At 41.5% G+C, this 13,188-nt stretch overlaps 1 protein-coding gene across 1 annotated transcript in view; it reads left to right on the forward strand.

Moving 5' to 3' along the window:
- ALG5 (ALG5, dolichyl-phosphate beta-glucosyltransferase) overlaps positions 1 to 13,188 on the forward strand; it is a 106,423-nt gene that overhangs the window by 16,864 nt on the left and 76,371 nt on the right. The window lies entirely within an intron of this gene.

Consider the following 13,188-nt stretch of genomic DNA (forward strand, 5'->3'; position numbering starts at 1 on the left):
GGCGATCAGGACCGGCAGCCGCTGCTCACACCCACTGCCAGCGCCGACCCCGCTCACACCCACAGTCGGCGCCAGAGCTGTCGCTCACACCCGCTGCTGGCGCCCGGTGCCGGTCCCAATTGCTAGGCGTCATTAGTGGATGCGATCGCCGGCTGCCAGCCCCATTCGCCCCTGAGGGCTTCTCCACTTCGCCCTGCTCCTGCAGGCAATCGGGGCAGCAGCCGCCGATCGCACACGCTCCTGGCGCCAGCCCCAATCGCTCCACGCCATCAGCGTGTGCGAGTGGGGCCAGTACTGTCAGTGTGTGGGAGTGGCGGGAGCGGGGCTGCTGACAGACAGTGGCCCAGGGGCCGCAACAGGAAGGTCCAGACAGGGGTGTGGAGGATGGGCCGAGACCCGCCTCTGTACCCACCGCAGCCTCGCAGCCCACAAATAGAACGGTAGAATGACCGGTCACTATGATACGCAGTGACCGCCAGGGGGCAGACAATGGAGCTGCCCTTGGTGGTCAGTGCACTCCCACAAGGGGAGCACCAGTTAGCCAAAAGCCAGGTTCAGAGGCTAGTGAGAGCAGCCTCTCCCGCCTCAGTGGCAGTGGGAGCCTCTCCCGCCTCTGTAGCAGTGCTAAGGCTGTCCGACTGACTGCTTAGGCCTGATGCCCACAGGGAGCCGTCAGTCAGACATCCCCCAAGGGCTCCTGGACTGCGAGAGGGCACAGGCCAGGCTGAGAGACACCCCCCGAAGTTCACAAATTGCATGCACCAAGCCTCTAGTATAGTTTAAAATTTAAGCTTTAAATTATATTCAATCAAGAATAAATGGGATCTAAAGTAAAATGAATATGCAGGTTACCTGTAGGTTAAAAAAACTAGGGGTTATTTTGGGTGTAAAATTCTGTACAGTCTCACAGAAGAGCTAATTGTTTTGTTATAAACATTCACTGATGTTCTGAGTTTCACTTGACAATTATTTAATATTCTGGCCATCAATTTCTTATTGCTGAACTCATAAATTGCTTAACTTTAATTGCTTGACTTATTTAATATGTACATATTAAATTAAAAGCATAGACTGAGACTTCCAGCTAAAGATGTAAATGAATCTTGTTTGTGATAAAGCAAACAAATACGAGTAGCAACTAATCATAAAAGATTATGTGCCAATAAAAGGATCCAAGATGGCTACAGAGTAGGTGGAAGCTACACTCATCTTTCAGGACCAAACTGGAATTACAATTAAATTATAGAACAGTCATCTTGGATGACTGACAAGTAGCTGAAGAGAAGCCTTGTAACCAAGGTTTTACAGAGGAAACCACATCAAGACTGTTCCAAACAAGTTACCCAGGGCTAGTCACAAGCAGTGTCTGACATTGGCTTGCACCAGAGTTCATTCCAAGAGGCCCAAAACCAGTATGCCCAGTGGTCAGCCATAGATAAAAACAGAGCAGGATCCAATAAGCTTTACAAGAAGCATATCCAAAGGGCGATCGGCAGGCACAAAACCCTGGTTAGGTGAATTCCAGTTCTTGTGGTCAGCAGCTCACACGCTGTGGTCAGGGTTGAGACTCACAGTCAGCCAGGCTGAGGGACAATCTCACGCATGAATGGACCAATAGCAATCAAGACTCAGTTACAAGAGGAGGGCTCACATAACCCACACATCGGATACTCATGAGGCGCCTGGCTCAGGTGATCAAAGAAACTGGACCACTGGACCCCACGGTACACCTACTACACAAGGCCACCCCACAAACACTGGGAAACATAGCAAATCTAATACTAGAAACAAACACTAAGAGGCAGCCAAAATGGCAAGACAAAGAAACATATCTCAAATGAAAACAGGAGAAATCTCCAGAAAAAGAGCTAAGTGAAGTGGAGGCAAACAATTTATCAGATACAGAATTCAAAGTAATTGTTATAAGGATGCTCAACAGCATGAGAAAGGACATAGAAATCATAAAAAGGACCAGTCAGAAATGAAGAATAAACTGGAAGGAATAAACAGTTGGTTAGATGAAGCAGAGGAGCAGGATTTGATGACAGTAGAAAAGAATACCCAATCATAGCAGCGAAAAGAATTTTAAAAAATGAGGATACCTTAAGGGACCTTTGGGACAGCATGAAGTGTGACAACATCCACATCATAGGGGTACAAGAAGAAAGAGAGAGAGAGCAAGTAATTGAGACCTATTTGAAGAAATGATGACTGAAAATTTCCATAACCAGGTGAACTAAAAAGACATACAAGTCCAGGAGGCAGAGAGAGTACCAAACAAGATGGACAAAAGAAACCGGCACCAAGACACATCATAATAAAGATTAAAGACAAAGAGATTCTTAAAAGCTGTATGGGAAAGAGTGTTAGTTATGTACAAAAGGAGCTCCCATTTGAATTGTCAGCTGATTTCTCAAGAGAAACATTTCATTACCCGAGGGATTGGCATGAAATATTCAAAGTGATGAAAAGCAAGGACCTATAACCAAGACAACTCTATCCAGCAAGGCTATCATTGAAATTGAAGGACATATAAAGAGGTTCCTAGACAACAAAAAGCTAAAGGAGTTTGTTATCACCAAACCAGTATTACTTGAAATGTTAAAGGGCCTGCTTTAAAAGAAGGAAAAAAAAAAAGAGGAAATAGTTAAAAGAATAAAATGGCAATAAATACATACCTGTTCATAATCAATTTAAATGTAAATGGTTTAAATGCTCCAATCAAAAGACAAGGGAGCAGAATGGATAAGAAAACAAGACCCATATATGTGCTTTCTACAGGAGACACACCTCAGAACAAAAGATACAAACTAAAGTAAAGGGATGGAAAAAGATACTTTGTTCAAATGGAAATTTAAAGTAATTGGGGTAGCAATAAATTTATCTAACAAAGTAGACTTCAAAACAACATAGTAAAAGACAAAGAAGGATAGTACAAAATGATAAAAGGAGCAATGCAACAAGAGGATATAACCCTTGTAATATTTATGCACCCAACATAAGAGCATCTAAGGATGTAAGGCAAGTCTTGATTGAAAGGGATTGAAAGTAATACAGTCCTAGTGGGGGATTTTAACTCCCCATTGACATCAGTGGATAGATCTTCCAGATAGAAAATTGACAAGGAGGAAGCCAACTTTCCCCACCCTCTTCCCTCGCCTGGCCTTCTCTCCCCGGCCTGTGCGCCGCCTAGAAAAACTTGTGCGGGGCCATTAAAAAAAAAAAAAAATTGACAAGGAAACTGCAGCCTTAAATGACATAATAGACCAAATGCATTTAATTGATATTTTCAGAGCATTTCATCCCAAAGCAGCAGTAAGTGCACATGGGAATATTTTCTAGGGTAGACCACATTATAATACAAAACAAATCTCAAAAAATTTAAGAAAGTTCAAATCATATCAAGCAAGCATTGTCTCTGACCATTATGGTCTGAAACGAGAAATCTATCACAAGAAAAAAATTTAAAAAACACACAAAGACACGGAGGCTAAATGACATGTTATTAAACAATGAATGGTTTAACAATGAGATCAAGAAAGAAATCAAAAGATACCTTGAAACAAATGAAAATGAGAACGCAAGTCAAAAATCTATGGAAAACAGTGAAGGCAGTCATAAGAGGGAAATTCATAGCATTATAATCCTATCTAAAGAAACAATCTAATTTTACACTTAAAAGAACTTGAAAAAGAAAAAGAACAGCAAACAAAGACTAGAGTAAGAAGAGGGAAGGTAAAGATAATCAGGGCAGAAATAAAGAAAATAGAGTCTAAAAAAAAAATTAAAGATCAATGAAACCAAAAGCTGGTTCTTTGAAAAGATAAACAAGATTGGCAAACCTTCAACCAGACTTATCAAGAAAGAAAGAGAAGGGGACCCAAGTAAAATCAAGATGAAAGTGGAGAAGTAACAACTGACTGCAAAGAAATAAAAAGAACTATAAGAAAATATTACAAAGAACTATATGCCTACAAATTGGACACTGGACAAAAACAGATAAATTCCTATAAACATACAATCTTCCAAAACTGAATTAGGAAGAATTAGACAGTCTGAATAGGTCTATTACAACTAATAAAATCAACACAGTAATAAAAAAAACTTCCACTAAACAAAATTCCTGGATTGGATGACTTCACAAGTGACTTTTACCAACAATTCACAGAAGAACTAACACCGATCTTCCTAAAACTATTTCAAAACTTCAAGAGGAGGGAAGACTCCCACGCATATGTTGCAAGACCAGCATTATCCTAATTTCAAAACCAAATAAACACACTACAAAGAAAGAAAATTATAGGCCAATATCCCTGATGAACATAGATGCAAAAATCCTCAACAAAATATTATCAAACTGTATCCAGCAATACTTTAAAAAGATCATATACCATGATCAAGTGGGATTTACCCTAGGAATACAAAGTTACTAAATATTCACAAATCAATAAATGTAATACACCACATAAACAAAATAAAAGATAAAACCACATGATCCTATCAATAGATACAGAAAAAGCAGTTGATAAAATCCAACACACATTTATGATAAAAACTCTCAGCAAAGTGGGAATAGAGGGAACATACCTCAAGCTAAGTAAGGCCATATATCGCAAATACACAGTCAACATCATAATGCACAAAAACTACAAGTGCTTCCCTTGAAATGAGCAATAAGACAGGGATGTTTGTTTTCACCACTCTTACTCAACATAGTACTAGAAGTCATAGGTATAGCAATCAGACAAGAAGAAATAAAAGGCATGGAAATTTGAAAGGAGGAAGTAAAACCTATTATTTGAAGATAACATGGTACTGTACATAAAGAACCCTAAAGATTCCACTAGATAACTACTAGAACTGATAGATTAAATCATTAAAGTAACAGGATACAAAATAAATATCCAGAAATCCTTATTTTTTAATACACAAATAATGGACTACCAGAGAGGGAAAGTAAGAAAAGAATCCCATTCACAATTGCTGTAAAAAGAATAAAATACCTAGGAATAAATTTAACCAAGCATGCAAAAGACCTCTACTTGGAAAATTATAAGTCACTAAAGAAATTGAAGAAGACACAAATAAGTGGACGCATATACTGTATTCATGGATATGAAGAATTAACATCATTAAAATGTCACTGATACACAAAGCAATTTTTATTTATTTTTTGATTAGTTAAATCTTTATTGTTCAGATTATTACATTTGTTCCTCTTTTATCCCCCATAACTCCCCTCCACCCAGTTCCCACACCACCCTCCTCCCTTACTCCCCACCCACTGTCCTTATCCGTAGGTGCATGATTTCTGTTCAGTCTCTACCCGCATCTCCCTCACCCCTTTCCCCCCCTCAAGAATAGGCTGTCCACTCCCTTTCTATGCCCCTGATTCTATTATAGTCACCAGTTCATTCTGTTCATCAGATTATTCACTTGATTTTCAGATTCACTTGTTGATAGATGTGTATTTGTTGTTCATAATTTGTATCTTTACCTTTTTCTTCTTCTTCCTCTTCTTAAAGGATACCTTTCAGCATTTCATATAATACTGGTTTGGTGGTGATGAACTCCTTTAGCTTTTCCTTATCTGTGAAGCTCTTTATCTGACCTTCAATTCTGAATGATAGCTTTGCTGGATAAAGTAATCTTGGTTGTAGGTTCTTGCTATTCATCACTTTGAATATTTCTTGCCACTCCCTTCTGGCCTGCAAAGTTTCTGTTGAGAAATCAGCTGACAGTCGTATGGGTACTCCCTTATAGGTAACTGACTTTTTTTCTCTTGCTGCTTTTAAGATTCTCTCTTTGTCTTTTGCTCTTGGCATTTTAATTATGATGTGTCTTGGTGTGGTCCTCTTTGGATTCCTTTTGTTTGGGGTTCTCTGCGCTTCCTGGACTTGGAAGTCTATTTCTTTCACCAGGTAGGGGAAGTTTTCTGTCATTATTTCTTCAAATAGGTTTTCAATATCTTGCCCTCTCTCTTCTTCTGGTACCCCTATAATTCTGATGTTGGTACGCTTGAAGTTGTCCCAGAGGCTCCTTACACTATCTTCGTATTTTTGGATTCTTTTTTCATTTTGCTTTTCCGGTTGGGTGTTTTTTGCTTCTTCGCATTTCAAATCTTTGACTTGATCCTTGCGACCCTCTGGTCTGCTGTTGGGAGTCTGTATAATATTCTTTATTTCAGTCCGTGTATGCTTAATTTCAAGTTGGTTCTTTATCATAGCATCGAGGGTCTCATTAGTTTTCGTGACTCTCTCCTCAAGTTTATTGACAGCTTCTAGCACATTTTTGCAAGCCCTCAAAATTGCGATTTTTAGCTCTATATCCTCCATTTCTGTCATGTTTTTTTGTCTCCGCATTTTTTATGCTTTCTTGGTGCACCCCCTAGTGGTCTTTGTGCGCAGTCTTGTTCTAGTTGAGCCTTGATTGTTGTAGTTAATACTAGAGGGATTTGACCACCAGGCCGACTGGCTGTGTGAATCAGCTGTGTCTGCCGCGGAAAACTTCTGTCCTCTGGGGAGGTGCTAATCTAGCCTTTGCCTGAGGCGATCCGGCAAATGGCTCTGCGCAGGGCTTGGGCGGGGCGGGCTCAACAGGGCGGGCGGAGGGAGCCGTTATGGTGCCCTCAGTCCTGTTCCCAGAGGCTCTGCTTCTCAGAACCCCAGGAACCGCTGCAAACCTCGGAGAGAAAGCTGCCTTCCAACTGATGCCAGACACTCCCGCTTCTCCCGTTTGAGTCCGAGTCCCCAGCGATTCGCCCGTATCTGGAGCTCAGAGTCTGAGACTCCCCCCTGACCGAAAACGACAACCGCGCTCTCAGCCACCAGCCCGCTTTGCGCGCGCACCTCCGCACCTGAGTATTTTCCACACTGCGCCTCCTCTGAGCCTCGGTGTGCTGTTATTTTTCCTTCTAGTTGAAGAGTCTCTCCTCAGCCAGCCTTCCTGTGGTTCTGGGTGATGTCCGTTCCGTCTTTTAGTTGTATTTTTGAAGTGGTTGTTTGCGGCAGCAGTCTCCGATGTTTACCTATGCCGCCATCTTGGTCTCTATAACCTCCTCTGAGTCTCTGTATGCTTTTCTCTTTCCTTCTAGTTGTAGAATTTCCACTCAGCCAGCCTTTCTGTGGTTCTGGATGATGTCGTTCTGTCTTTTAGTTGTATATTTGAAGTGGTTGTTCAAGGCAGCAAACTCCGGTGTTTACCTATGCCGCCATCTTGGTTTTCTCCTCGACAATTTTTAGATTCAACACAATTCCTGTCAATATACCAATGGTGTATTTCACAGATCTAGATCAAATATTTCAAAAATTTATATGGAAGTACAAAGTACCCCAAATAGCCTCAGGAGTTTTGAGAAAGAGCAAAGTTGGATGAATTGCTCTACCTAATATCAAACTCTACTACACGGCCATAGTAAACAAAAGAGCATGGTACTGGAATAAAAACAGATAATATAGAGCAATGGAACAGAACAGGAGCCCAGAAATAAACCCATGACTTTATAGTTAATTAATATTTAACAAAAAAGGCAAAAACATACATAGTCTACTCAATAGATAGTGTTGAGAATATTAGACCGATACATGTAAAAAATGAAACTGACTACCTTCTTACAGCATATACAAGAATAAACTTAAAACAGATTAAAAACTTAAATGTTGGACTCAAAACCATAAAAATCCTAGACGAAAACCTAGGCCAGGGGTTGGCAACCTTTTTGTGAGTGCGTGCCAAAACCAGCAAAATCTCTGACTCACAATTCTCTTGCGTGCCAACCCTAATTTTTTGAGAACATGTTATGCCACTTGATATCTCTTAAGGTATACGTATGTGAAGAACCTTGAAGAAATAATAAAATTCATTCTAGCGACAAAAACACAGTATATGATGATGAAAAATACATTTATTTTTTAATGTATACATGTACACTGATAGTCTGACAGAAAACTTTATGACTCCGTTTTATATTACCAGTGGGACTTTTGCTGCTGCATCACTGATGACAGAGATTTTACACCAGGTTTATATTTCGTGACCTTCAGAGATATGTACGAGCTACTACTTTCATCCGTCAGGCTACTCCTATTACAAGACTTAACAAAATTCATCAGTGAGAACAAATATTCTCAAGCGAATGTGGATGAAACCAAAACACTGGTCGGATCTAGGAAGGCAGGGAGAGTTAAGGCAGAGGCATAGAAATTGCTCTTCCCCTCTCTCATCAATCCATGTCTATGGTCTTTAAGATAACTTGTTATGTAAAATTATTTATCTAAGATGCACCTACACTGAATTTATCTGAAAAATAAAAAAGTTGATATTAAGAAAAAAATTGTAAATGGAAGATTGTAAGAGAGGGTTTCGCGTGCCAGCAAAAGTTACTGGTGTGCCATGTTTGGCACGCATGCCAGGGGTTGCCCACCCCTGACCTAGGCAGTAAAATCTTGGACATTTCTCATTGCAGTATTTTTTCTGATGTATCTCTTCAGTCAAGGGAAACAAAATCCTATATCATAAAAAGCTAATATGCAAATTGCCCCCACGGGCAGTAGTTTGACCGACTGGGAGTTAGATGTGCACTGACCATCAGGGGGCAGCACGGAACATGGCGAGCATCGGCGGCACTGGAATTGGGCAGCAGTGGAGGTGCTGCTGGCCCCGATAGGGCCTGACAAGTGTGGGACTGCAGTGGGATGGTGGAGCAGGTGAGCGTGCGGCGTCAGGCCTAGGAACGTGCAAGCGGGGACCCCAATCACCCCACTGGTCACCCCACAGACAGGAAACAGCACCAGCGGGGGGCGGTGCTGGCGAACGAGCAGTGCCAGGCCAAGGCATGTGGGAGTGGGGGCCCTGATCGCCCCGCCGGTCTCCCAACAGATCAGTCCTGATCGACGGCCAGGCCTAGGGACCCTACCTGTGCACAAATTTCATGCACCAGGCCTCTAGTAAAAAATAAACAAATTGGACTGCATCAAACTAAAAATTTTCTGAACAGCAAAGGAAACCATCAACAAAATGAAAATACTCCCCATTGAATGGGAAAACATATTGGTATTCAAAATTTATAAAGAACTTACAAAACTCAGCACCAAAAAACAATTCAATTTAAAAATTGGCAAAGAACCTGAATAGACACTTCTCCAAAGATACATATGTCCAAGAGACATATGAAGAGATGCTCAACTTTACTCATCATCAGATAAATGTAAATTAAATCACAATTTGATATCACTTCACGTCTGTCAGAATGCCTATCATCAATAAGTTAACAAACAAGTGGTGAGGATGTGGAGAAAAGGGAACCCTCATGTACTGTTGGTAGGTCTGTGGATTGGTGCAGACACTGGAAAACTTTATGGAGTTACCTCAAAAAATTGAAAATGGTACTGCCTTATGACTGAAGCTGCTATTCCACTTCTGAGAATTTAGCTGAAGAAACCTGAAGTACTAATTCAAAAGAATATATGCACCCCTATGTTCATAGCAGCTTTATTTACAATCGCCAAGAGTTAGAAGCAGCTAAGTACCCATTAGTAGATGAGTGGATAAGGAAGCTGTGATACATTTACACAATTGAGTACTACTTGGCTGTAAAAAAAAAAAAAATGAAATTTTACCCTTTGCAACAGTATAGATGGACCTACATAGCATTCTGCTAACTGAAATAGGTCAGTCAGAGAAAGACAAATACTATATGATTTCACTTATATAAGTAATCTAATGAACTAACAAGCAAAATAAAGACAGACTCAAATGAAAAGCAGGCTGACAGGTTTCAGGAAGGAGGTATCGGCACTGGTTATGAGGGCTGGAGTGATTGAGTTAAAAGAAAAAAGAAATAACTCATTAACAGGGACAAACGTGGTGATTGCCAGGGAGAGCATGTATTGGGGGGATGTTTGAAGGGTATCAGGGGGATGAATGGGAATGTTTGAAGACTTGGGGTGGTGAACACAGGATACATTGTACATATGATGTGTTGTAGAATTGTGCATCTGAAACCTATATAATTTTGTTAGCAGTGTCACCCCAATATATATATTTTTTTTAAGTTTCTGTGCAACTTCATGTCATAACTTCAAAGAGTAAAGGCCTGGCTCCCTCTCTCTCTCTTCCTCTCTCTCTCTCTAAAGCTGCCTGTGCCTTCTTCCTTTGGGTGTATCTCTTTGCCTTTCCTCCTAAGCTTCAAGGGCCCTTCTTTTGCCTCTGTAACTTGTTTCCTGAGCCCACACAGCCCACATGGCTCCCTTCACAGCTCACTTCTTCTACATCTGTGACTTTCTAAATATACTTTGCTTGTATTTTAGTCTTGGCTCTGAATTCTTTCTTGCCACAGCTCAAGGACCCAAGTTGCTGAACTGAGTTACAATCGCCAGTAACGTTCTGGTGCCTTTTGCCACTCACACTTATAAGAAGAGACACGAAAGATAACTCTCTCCTCCATGTGAGGAGTTAGCAAAATGGTGACTATCTATGGGCAGGAAGAGAGCTTTCACCAGGAACCAAGTTAGCCAGCACCTTGATCCTGTACTTCCAGCTTCCAGAACTTTGAAAAATAAATGTCTGTTGTTTGAAAAACTAGACGTAAAGGTTGACTTTCACTCGGCATAATGCATTTGAGATTTAATGTTACTGCTGTACATATCAATAATTTGGTCCTTTTAATTGCTAAGTAGTATGCCATTGTATGGGAGCATCTCAGTTTGTTTATTCATTTGACTGTTGAAGGACATTTGGGCTGTTTTTAACATTTGACAACTACAAATAAATTCAGTATTAACATTCATGTTTTAAAAAAAGGTGCAGGATGAGGAAAGGAAGAAAATTTTTGTGCCACTCCTGCCTTTTAAAAGCCATATAGAGCCCTGGCCCCATTGCTCAGTTGGTTGGAGCATTGTCCCATACACCAAAAAGGTTGCAGATTCAATTCCCAGTAGGGCACATTCCTAGGTTTCGGGTTCAATCCTTGGTCAGGGCAGGAAAGGCAGCCAATCAATGTTTCTCTCTCACATCGATGTTTCTCTTTCTTACACCCTCTCCATTCCTCTCTCTAAAATCAATAAACATATCCTTGGGTGAGAATTTTTTTTTAAAAAGCCATTTTGAGAAAGAAGATGAGTTGATGAGTTTACCAAATTCTGAGCTTTTAAAAAATATGTTTTTATTGATTTTTTTTAAAATTTATAATATAAAGAGAAGGGGGGAGAGAGATAAAAACACCAATGAGAGAGAAACATCTTCAATTGGCTGCCTCCTACACGACCCCTACTGGGGATCAAGCCTGCGAGCTGGGCATATGCCCTGACCAGGAATTAAACCGGTAACTTCTTGGTTCCTGAGTTAATTCTCAACCACTGAGCCCCACCAGTTGGGCTAAATTCTGAGCTTTTTATCAAATATTCCCAATCTGGAAATAACTAGAGAATGAATAAGCACCCTTAGACAATATCAAACAGTACACCTTCCTACTATCACACAGCATGTCAAGATTTTAGCAGAAGCAAGAAAAATTGCTTGGTCTTGCCATTTTCAGGGTTTTAAGCTACTTTTGGGGCACAGATCCATGTGATTTTGGCCTATTTTTCGCTGGTGTATACCCTTTTACAGGACACAATGAAATATCACAACAGCAAGTAACCCACAGAACTACATAGATCTCATCCGCCCCACCCGCAACCCCAATTGTTCCTCAGGTACAATACACAGGCCTTGAAACTCTAGTTCTGATGGGAAAAAAGGAACAAGGAAATGTGAATTCACCTATGCTATATGAGAAATATCCCTGTTAATCATGGCACCAACATGAACATATTACTACAAAAAAAGAATTAAAGTTTCATACAAAGAAAGCAGTCTTAAAATGTAATTCACAGAGAAGAATAAAATACATCAGAATAAAATAAAATCAGTAAGTAGAACATTCCAGGAATGAAATATAGAATTCTAATTAGAGCTGATTATTATATATTTGTTAAAAGAACCCCTATTTATTACCAATAACCAAACAATAAAAAATGTAAAACACATATAAAACCTATTAAAGAAAAACATCCAAAATAAAATTTAATAATTACAAAAACTCACCTCAAATCCTACTTCCTAGACATACATACATATTTACTTTTATGGTTTGTAATGTATTCTGTTTCTACCTCCACCATCATGAACTCTCCCTTTCTTTCCAGCAGTTTTTATTTAAAGATACTAAATGAGTTAACTAATATAATTTGTTCAGAAAACATCACTTTTATTAGTGCTATTCAAAACAGTAGCTACTGGCCACATGTGACTATTTAAATTTAAATTAAATAAAATTTTAGTTCCTCCAGCACAGTAGCCACATTTCAAACTAGAGGCCCGGTGCACAAGAATTTGTGCACTGGGGGGGGCGGGGAGTCCCTAAGCCCAGCCTGCGCCCATTCGCAGTCCAGCACCTCTTGGGGGATGTCCACCTGTAGACTTAGGCCCACTCCCTGGGGGATCAGGCCCAAGCTTGCAGTCAGACATCCTTCTGGCAGCCACGGAGCCCTCAGGGGATGTCCGACTAAAGGCTTGGGCCCCCACGGGATCGGGTCTAAACCGTTAGTTGGACATTCTTAGTGCTGCCACGGAGGTAGGAGAGGCTCCTGCCATCACCACTGCGCTGGCCAGCCATGAGCCAGCTTCTGGCTGAGTGGCACTCCCCATATGGAAGTGCACTGACCACCAGGGGGCAGCTCCTCCTGCATTGAGCTTCTCCCTGGTGGTCAGTGCGCATCAAAGCAACCGGTCATTCTGCCGTTCAGTCAATGTGCATATTAGCCTTTTATTATTATTACTACTGGCCCGGTGCACAAAAATTTGTGCCCTCGGGGGAGAGAGGGGGTCCCTCAGCCCGGCCTGTGCCCTCTCGCAGTCGGGGACCCCTCGGGAGATAATGAACTGCTGGCTTAGGCCTGCTCCCGGGTGGCAGAGGGCAGGCCCAATCCCTAGGTGCAGCCCCTGGTCGGGCTCAGAGCAGGGCCGATTGGGGAGTTGGGGTGCCGCCCCCTGTCATGCACAGAGCAGGGCGGATCGGGAGGTTGCGATGCCACCCTCACGCTCAGGGTAGGGCCGATTGGGGGGTTGGGGCACCGCCCCCTGTCACACTCAAGGCAGGGTCGATGGGGAGGTTGCGGCGCCACCCCCTGTCACGCACAGAGCAGGGCC

Source organism: Myotis brandtii, unplaced genomic scaffold (assembly GCF_000412655.1).
Source record: "Myotis brandtii unplaced genomic scaffold, ASM41265v1 scaffold502, whole genome shotgun sequence".
Lineage (NCBI taxonomy): Eukaryota > Metazoa > Chordata > Mammalia > Chiroptera > Vespertilionidae > Myotis > Myotis brandtii.